The following is a 9930-nucleotide window of genomic DNA, read 5'->3' as shown; positions in this document are numbered from 1 at the left end:
TTTCGCGAACTTTTTGTCAACAAAATAGTTGTTGACAGCAAGCAGGTCCGTGTTTGCAGAAATTGTTTCGAGGCCTTAAACACTTAGTTTTGACTCAATATTTGGTCAGAAGTGGTATTACAATATAAATGATGATTGGTAATTTTTATACACTTTTCGGAAGTTGTTTAACGTGGTTTTCGCGAACTTTTTGTCAACAAAATAGTTGTTGACAGCAAGCAGGTCCATATTTGCAGAAATTGTTTCGAGGCCTTAAACACTTAGTTTTGACTCAATATTTGGTCAGAAGTGGTATAACAATATAAATGATGATTGGTAATTTTTATACACTTTTCGGAAGTTGTTTAACGTGGTTTTCGTGGACGTTGTGTCAACAAAATAGTTGTTGACAGCAAGCAGGTCCGTAGTTGCAGAAATTGTTTCGGGGTCTTAAACACTTAGTTTTGACTCAATACTTGGTCAGAAGTTGTATAATAATATAAATGTTGATTGGTAATATTATGTATTGTTAAGTGTTACAAATACATGCAAGCGGAAAGTATGAGCATGTTTTGCCAAGGTTGGCGAAAGGTAGTGCAATGTATTAGAAACGAGTCAAAGTTGACCCGTGCCAGGTACGCACAAGGAATGTGTAACACCCCGAAAATATAAAACTTTATATTGTAACTATAAAGTAAAAATAGATGAGAAATTATTAACTAGAAACTTTTAACCTAGTTAATTACAAGACTGGAAATAGTCTATAATAGGGTTAAAAGTTACTAAATAATATGTTGAAGAAAGTTGAGGGACCTTAGTTGTTAAATGTGTAACTAAAATAGATAAAAAAATAATAAACCAAACACCCCATTTGAGGAGTGCTGGTCGACCAAGAAGAAGCAGGGGGCGACACCCCCATATTCAAAACCCTAAACTTCCTAAAATCTGTAAATTGAAGTCTCAATTCAAGTTGAAATCGGAATTAGAACCTAGAATTGTGATCCTCATTGCAAGAGGATTCTAAGGTATGTAAAATTTGATGAAATCTCTTTACTTGAATTCTCATGATTTTGGAAAATCTGAAGATTTATGTTGCATGTGTGTTATGTGGTTAGATTAGAATTGATATGGTGATTAAAAGTAAAACCTAGCCAATTTCATGTGAAATCATGACCAAATTCAGGAAATTTCCATGAACACCTTGAAGGTGGGTTGTGGGTTTTACATGATGATGATGAACACTAGGGTTTAGATGATTATCCTAGTGTAAATTGATTATAGAAAAGTGATTTCAGAAAGGTATGATGATTAAAATGCTATATGAGGGCTTATTTGATGTTAAGTTAACTAGCTAGCAAACTATGAACTTAAATGCAAATAATGTAGAAATTCTGCCCTCATAGTGTTTGTAGAAATGCCTCAAAGAAGGCTTAAGAAATAGAAATTTAAAGCTTTAACGCATAATTATGATGTTTCGGTATAATATGAGAAGTGAGGTCTAAAGAGAGTTCTAAACATGTCTTGAACTGAACTCTATAGGACAAGATACCGGAACGTCGAGTGGACAAGCTGGTGGTGATTCGCGGTTGAAGGGCGTGCGCTAAGGTATGTAACTTGACCCATTACATTTATTAGATTTGATGATTCTAATGTGTAATTGAATCTTTGAATAAGAGTTGTTTTGAATTAAGCGATGAAGTCGTTATATTGATTGATTGATTAAATTCGGTTGGTACTCGTTGGTAGTCGTCATAGAGGAGGATTCCTTAGACGAGCCAAACGGGTCAAATAATCAAGTAAAACATGATTAAGGCTCCGGAATATGATGGATTGTTCTTTGATATTGCTTAATATATAACATGTTTGAATTACTAGAATTTGATGTAGTGGGTTGTTAGAAAAGTAAATTCCAAGAGTTGGGTTTGAGTGAAATGAACAAAACAAACAAGACATGGAATTTCGAGCTACTACCGTAAATTACGGTAGTACCGTAATTTACGGTAAAGATCATATATGTTACGGCGTGAATCTCCTGGTTTACGGTGACCAAACATTTCCAGGTCTCACACTACAAGAAAACTGGGTTTTTAGTACACGCAAAAGCGTCCTAAAATGTTATTTTATAGGACCTTTCATTTAATAGGACCAACGGTAAAAGCGTTTCATGTAAAGGGGTCGTAATAAGTCCTGGAACTAAAAAAGCGTCCTAACATCTCAAATAAGATTATGAAACCAATTTTACGGTCGCATAATACGTTTTTGAACAACCAAAATAGTGTTCTACTAAAAACATATTAGGACACTTTTACGATGTTCTAACATGTGCTTACATACTTTTAATCTTTTGATTCACTTACAAGTATCCTTAGAAATTAATTGATAGGACCCTTATGATGTAACATTATAGCTAATTTAGTACCAAGAAAAGGGTCCTAATATATCAAATAAGATTATAAAACCAATTTTATAGTCGCATAATATGTCTATGGACAACTTAAATAGCGTCCTAAAAAGAACATATTAGGACACTTTTAACATCACAATATAAAAATTGATTTTTGTGGCACACATTTGGTGTCGCAAAACTATTCATAATTATGTACATATACTTTTGTTTTGCCTTGATATAAAAAACTTTTGTGGCACAAATTTTGTGTCGATAAAAACAAACATCTTCTTTGGCACTACAAATGTTCATCAAATTAATTTGATTACATAAAACTGTTATTTATATACAATATAAAATAAATCACACAATCACAAGTGTCACTAATAAAACAATAGACATCTTCATCTTCTTTGTAATAGGAAACGCCTTGTTATCATATGTAGTGTTCGATCCTAGCCATGCAATCCCACGACCACATACAACATATGCGTCCACTCCATCATGTCTGTCATGAAGACTCCGCTATCATCATCTTAACCTGATCCTGTCGATATATACAAAACAAAATTGATGCAATTAGTTGACTAATAAGAGTCCCCAACGAAATATTTATTTTTGGTATTACCTGGAACCAGCGTAGCTCTCAACATCCCACAAAAGGGAACCAAACGTAACAGCCTCCAGCATAAGTTTTCTCAACCCACCAGATTTGATTTAAATAACTTCATCTTTAGAGGAAATCATATGTTCCTTAAGTTGGTAGGTCTACCAAACAAAGCTTTCGTATATTGCCCAATGATAGTAAAAATAACTACCATTTTATACCTGCAAAATAACTAAATAAGTATCGTACTAGAACTACAACTTGTGTAGGGTATGAAGACATTAAAAACTTACCTTTTCTTGGTGAACTACCAATGAGTTTTTCTTCATACTTGATCACTAAGGTTCCTAAACGTCATCTTTGGTTATTATTGTTCATCCATGTACACACTGTAACATTTCATAAGCAATCCCTCTTCTCTGCAGGATGTATGGGGTGTTGTTAATTTGGGAAAAAAATATATTCTACAATTTGAGCATCGATTATATTTATTATATAACTAGGTTATAGACTGTGTATTACAAGGTGTTGATAATAGAAAAAAATAATATGATAATGCATACAAAAATTTACAATAATATGTAGAATACAAACTATAATATATTGTAATATGTACAAAAAATTACATAACTGAAGTATTTTTACTAATTACAACAGTAACAGTGATCATGGAATGAAACATGATAACAAACTCAATTAAACAGAGTAATCATGGAATGAAACATTTGATTAAAATTTGATATTCAGTAACTAAAAATTTGATTAAAAAAATCAAAATACCATATATATATATATATAAGCTAGTCAATATGTTATTCTAATCTAACATATTACACGCTTATCAATCAAGCCAATCATAAAATATATTTTTTTATTAAAAACCCAATTTTTTTACATAAAAGAAGACCAATGATACACCTAGGGGTGTAAACAAGCCCAGAGGCTCGAGAACTACTCGTTATCGGCTCGGTTAAAAGCTTGAATGAGCCGAGCTTTAACGAGTCCGAGCTCGAGCCTAAAATAGAGCTCGTTTCTTTATCGTGCCGGAGCCTAAAATACAAAGCTCGTTTAGGCTAGCGAGCCTAAACGAGTCCAAACACCATTTTATTTTTTATATATAATATAATAATAATGATAACAGTGGCGAGCCGAGCTTTGGCTCGTTCAAGCGATATTGAAGCGAGATCGAGCCGAGCTATTAGCTCGTTTGAGATTGTTCCCAAAATAACTCAAGTCGAGCCGAGCTCGACCTCAAATAAGTAGTCTCGAACCAAGCCGAGCTCGAGCTTCATAAAAATATGACGAGCTGAGCTCGAGCCCAGTCGAGCTCGGACTCGGCCAGGCTCGTTTAGACCCTTAGATACACCAATTGTTTTCCAAAAACAACAAACAACAAACATAAAACAATCAAGAGCTTCTATTTGAAACCATCCTAATCACCTACTGGAACATTTATGGAACCTTTAAAACAAACAACATACCTTGCCTCATAGATCTTTGAACACACAAGCATCGCCTATGGAGATTTCTTATGGATTCATTAGGTTACGCCATCCAATAACAATAAAACTTAATGACTAACACATGAAAATTTTAAAAAAATGTATTAGCAAAACACCACAAGAGTATATGCAATATATAATATATAAGATAAATAAAACAAAGGGTGAAATTCACATACATTTTCGACGGTCCAGATTTTTCTGTTCGAACATGGGTGAATCAAGATGCTCCATGTTGAGACTGTTTCATCTGAAATGATATCACTGGAAGCTTTTGGATTATGATATTCATGAGGATATGTAGGGAACGGCATTGCCTTTTGCAAATCCCTTCTTTAAAGAACATACATGTTCCATCATCCTCATGCTCCTAAGCCATCACAACACGTTAATAATTATACAAATTTTAATGGTGTACCTACTACAAGAGAGACAACTTAGGACAGAAACACATACATCTTTTTTTAGGTATGGAATCAGCAATCACATTTACTATTTAAATTTACTTACCATATATGCATAGGCACCTCTTCACAAAGTGAATACAATCATATGTACAAAATCGCAATGGTTGTTGATAAGAGTATCTACACATCCGCCAGTGCTCTGTAACAAAGCAACAATAAAAAAACCATAAATTTAAACTTTGGTTGCTGGTAGGTCATCAGTTTTATGCTCATCATCATGCATCTACAATAGCAAATAAAAAATAAATAAACAAATGGCGCTTACAGCTATAAATCATCATAAACATATGAATAGAACGATACATGTTAATGTCTTTCATGGTTCAAAATAATTAAACCGTTTCCAGTCACAAGGTGGAGCAACATAAACTCCCACTGGTGACACCATAAGATATCTAACCTTTAAATCGGGTAAAACGAAGCTGCAAAAGATCATATATTCATTGAAGGTAACTAAGAATTTTATCATCACTGATCCTAATTCTCTAATAAATTTTATGTGTATAAGTTAGATTTTATGTGCTGGCCATGAATCGCACAAGCTTCAAGGCACTGGTGTAAACCTATAATTAATAACTGTTTAGGTTAAACAATAGATAAAACAAAAGGTACTGTTGAGTAACTTGATCTTAATTCATGAGCAGCAGCTATGTAGATAGCCGATTGACTGCATAATTCAATTGAGATTCAGACTAAAAGGAGGGATATTCAACAGAATACATAGGGCTAAATACCATTGATTTTCTTAGTTTTTTACGAATATCAAGTTAATTATCAACAATCAAGACTTACAATGGCTCTATCGAACTTGCATATGAAAGATATGGGTTTAAATTACACCTCATCTTGTGTATCAATCCTGTAACCCGATAATGATACCTGAAGTAGAATTTCATCGGAAGAAAAGCTTGAAAGAACATCAGGTAAGTAGAACTTCCAATCGGCTCATAACACCCTATTTTTTGGCAGCCCCTTTCTAGTGTAACTTAGATGTCTATAAAGACATGTTACAAATAACATTTTAAGAAGATTGGAAATATGCACCTTTATGATAATTATCAAACTAATCATTGTTTTTCAAGAAACGACCTTTCAAAACTCGAACACATGGCATTTAGGAAAAACAAAATTGAGCTCCTGATTAATTTTCATTTAGGCATTTCATTGAACACATGGTCTTCAAACATAGAGAGACCTTCAAAACCAACTATCAACACCACATTTATATGCTAACCTAAGTATAAACTTGTTATTAGCTGCAAAATACCATGAGAAATGTTAACCTAACGTTCTGTCATCAAACAAACAGCCATCTTTTCTCCCTTCCTACAAGTTGAGCACATCAAAACACTCCCAATATTATAAGAAATGCAATACTGAAGCGAAAAACTTACAATGAAAATCCACCAACGATAGTAACGGACATATGTTTCAAGCTAAACGGAAATGATTCGAAAAACAAAGGATATGTCGGCAGTGAAGGATACGGGTGTGATTAGGGTTTTTGGGGCGGGCTTGTGGCCTTCACGTTGGTGTGGGGTATGGTTCTCAATCTGGTGTGCGAAGGAGGGAGAATCATTGCCACCACTAATCACGCGGAGGTGAACCAAATTTGGCATGCGAAGGAGGTAGATCAGGGGTGGAGGTAGATCTGGGGTGCAAAGGAGGGAGAGTTGGATTTGGGTGAAATTAAAACCTAAGCGGGAATCTGATTTTTAAGTGGAGGGAAACAAACATATTGCAATTTCAAAAATAAAGAAAAATAAGTAAAATAATTCGAGTTAAGCCGAGTCGAGCTGTCAAGCGAGCCAAATCGAGCCAATTTGGCTCGTCACGAGCCGAGCCGAGCTAGGCTCACTTTCTAGCTTAGCCGGCGTGGCTCACTTTTAAACCGAGCCATATCGACCGATCTTTTTCCGAGCTAAATTTGAGCGAGCTTCGAGCTTTTTGGATAGCCCTAGGCGTGGGTAGGGGCAGGGGGTTGGGTGACATGGCTGGCTGGTAGGCGTGGGTAGGGGCGGAGGGCTGGGTGACATGGCTAGCTGGTTCAATCTAGCCGTCGGGTAATCGTTGCCAAATAAAAAATATCCACATGGCTGGCCACGCCAAGCTATGCCACGCCACACCACGCCCCTAGTTTTTGAGTATTGCTTTGTAAATCCCACTCTCGTCACGTGTTGAGTAATGCCCCTAACCCAAGCTCACCCACACCTCATGGTCTAAACTAAAGGGTTATCGGATGTATCACTCCCAACTAAGACCATGGGGTGTGGAGTGGCTTGGGTTGATAGCATTGCTTGACACGTGGCAGGTTTGAGCTTCACCAGTCAACACCTAAATAAGTGGGGTGTGAAAGGGGCGTGGCTAGGCGGCGTTGGGGTGCCATGTGACACCTAAATTTCTTTTTTCTTTGCTTTTTTTATATTAATCATATAATTTAGTAAATAATTTTAAAACATATTTTATTTATATTAAATAACAACAATATCTAGTTACGTAAATTTAGTTCGGAAAAAGTCGGATACACCGTCACAATGCATGGCAGGTATAAATACTAGTTTAACTTATAGATGAACGGACGCACAATCTTATTGTCTTGAAAATATATAACATGCTTCTTTGTCACCATTTAAAATTTAGTTAAGTACAAATGTTTTTAAATAAATTGATACATGAAATATCTAACAAACAAAATATATACAAATCATAAAGTTCGATCTGGTACGGTCAATTTTCGGTAGAAAACCGTAAATCAAATTGTTTGTTACGATTTAAAAGTTTTGAAACCAACCGACCAAAAGTAAAACAAAAGAACTGAATGCGAAACCAATTCGATGACTGATTTAGCAGTTTCGAAGTTTAATCCGAACCGTAAACACCCGACACCTAATAAAAATTAGGCTAGGGAATCATGGAGGGAAATTATAGGAGGGAATTGATTTAACTAAATTTTTTATTAAAGGATGTGAAGGAGGGAAAGAAGAAAAATTTAAGAAGAAGTGCTCGAAAATTTTAGTGGCATACACAAAATTAAAGAACATAAATTTGTGGCACAAAAATTAAATGTTACTGAAAATGTGTGCTACACTACTATGGCATACGTAAAGTGTCACTAAAAACCTAAAGTAGTGGCACAAAAGCTAAATGCCACTAAAAATGTGTATATTAATTGCTTGCTCTTGTTGTCTTTGTGCACAACCTCTGCTTCACATATTATTTTTCAATAAACTTGTTCATGGGGGCATTTGATATCACCACCGCCGGCCACCGCCACTAGCACCACCACCACCGCCGGCCACCACCACCACCGTCCACCACTCACCGGCCACTACCACTACTCACCACCACCACCACCACCACCACTCACCGGCCACCACCACTACTCACTACCACCACCACTCACCGGCCACCACCACCACCACCACCACTCACCGGCCACCACCACCACCACCAGCACCACCACCACCACTCACCGGTCACTACCACTACTCACCACCACCACCACCGGCCACCACCACTACTCACCACCACTCACCCGTCACCACCACCACCACTCACCGGCCACCACCACCACTCACCGGCCACCACCACCACTCACCACCACCTCTCACCACCACCACCACCACTCACCACCACCACTCACCACCACCACTCACCGCCCATGATTAAGCGGGTCAATAAACTAGTGTTATTATAAAACTCTAGCGAATAAACGTCCTATAAAATTTATGTTTTACAACTCAAATATCAAGTGTCTTATTACGGTGTATTATAATAACACCATAATGATTAAGCGTCCTATAAAGGTTAAAGTTATAAGACCTTAGTGTCAAGTGTCCTATTAAGTTATGTTATAATAGAACTCTAGCGAATAAGCGTCCTATAAAACTGATGTTTTACGACTCAAATATCAGGTGTCCTATTACAGTGTATTATAATAACACCACAATGATTAAGCGTCCTATAAAGGTTAAATTTATAAGGCCCAAGTGTCACATGTCTTTTTAAGTTAGATTATAATAAAACTCTAGCGAATAAGCGTCCTATAAAACTAATGTTTTATGACTCAAATATCAAGTGTCCTATTACGGTGTATTATAATAACACCACAATGATTAAGCGTCCTATAAAGTTTAAAGTTATAAGACCCAAGTGTCAAGTGTCCTCTTAAGTTAGGTTCTAATATGACTTCGACTAGAAAGGGTCCTATAACAATGAACATTTATGACTTAACTACAATGCGTCCTATTACGTTATGTTATAATAGGACCCCAGATGATCAAGTGTCCTAATACAGTACCACATAATGGGACACTAACAATTAAATGTCTTATAAAGTAATTTATTAAGATTTAAATTTTAAGTGTCCTATTAAATTATATGATAATAGGATCCCAAAAAATCATCCATCCTATTAAATAATTTTTTAGGACACCGGTTTAGTAGAGTATATTATAAAAGAACCCTAAAAGTTCATTAGTCCTATTAAATAGTTTTTAGGACCCTCTCTTACAAGCGTCCCACAGAAAAGGTCCTAAAAAGCCATTTTTGTTGTAGTGTAGGAATGTCTTATGGAACTCCGGATGAGGATCAAGCAAGAAAGGAGAACCGAACACATGTCTCGAAGCTTCCGCAACGATCTTATTTTGTTCTAGTTTAAAAAGTGGATATTGTAAACGCTTGAAATTATATTTTGGAATGTTTTAAATTATGTAAGAAGATTAACTTGGAAAAAGTTTTTGTAAGCTTGCATTTTTGTATAAAATGCGTGTTTAATATTATAATATTGATTATAGAGACGGGTCTTACAAGTTGGTAATCAGAGCTCATGGTTAAAGAGTAAAGTGTGTTCGGTTCGAGGCTTGATCACAAATCCGGTAAGTACATGTATGTTAATGGTTTAGCATGCTAAAGTGTCGTAAACAACACATAGGGTTATCGTGTAATACACTTTACCACAATTAAAATAATTGATATAGATGATGAAAT

General features: G+C 35.8%; 2 long non-coding RNA genes across 7 annotated transcripts; one reads left to right on the top strand and one right to left on the bottom strand.

Annotated features, from left to right (window-relative positions):
- The first annotated feature begins 518 nt into the window (after positions 1 to 518).
- LOC110884700 lies at positions 519 to 9544 on the top strand. The gene is made up of 2 exons (XR_004869148.1): positions 519 to 570; positions 9504 to 9544. It is a non-coding gene; the product is annotated as an uncharacterized LOC110884700 (long non-coding RNA).
- Positions 2642 to 6641, bottom strand: LOC110884698. 6 transcript variants are annotated; one of them, XR_004869144.1, is made up of 8 exons: positions 6336 to 6641; positions 5734 to 5935; positions 4985 to 5080; positions 4654 to 4841; positions 4454 to 4549; positions 3266 to 3391; positions 2994 to 3193; positions 2642 to 2912 (listed from the first exon to the last, which is right to left on the bottom strand). It is a non-coding gene; the product is annotated as an uncharacterized LOC110884698 (long non-coding RNA). The 6 variants fall into 6 exon arrangements; XR_002561482.2 differs by having other exon boundaries at positions 4654 to 4844; positions 6336 to 6640; XR_004869143.1 differs by having other exon boundaries at positions 4654 to 4844; positions 5821 to 5935; positions 6336 to 6640.
- Positions 9545 to 9930: the final 386 nt, after the last annotated feature.

This window comes from Helianthus annuus, chromosome 10 (assembly GCF_002127325.2).
Source record: "Helianthus annuus cultivar XRQ/B chromosome 10, HanXRQr2.0-SUNRISE, whole genome shotgun sequence".
Classification (NCBI taxonomy): domain Eukaryota; kingdom Viridiplantae; phylum Streptophyta; class Magnoliopsida; order Asterales; family Asteraceae; genus Helianthus; species Helianthus annuus.
Note: the sequence above shows the minus strand (reverse complement) of the source record. Positions and strands in the feature narration are given on the sequence as shown.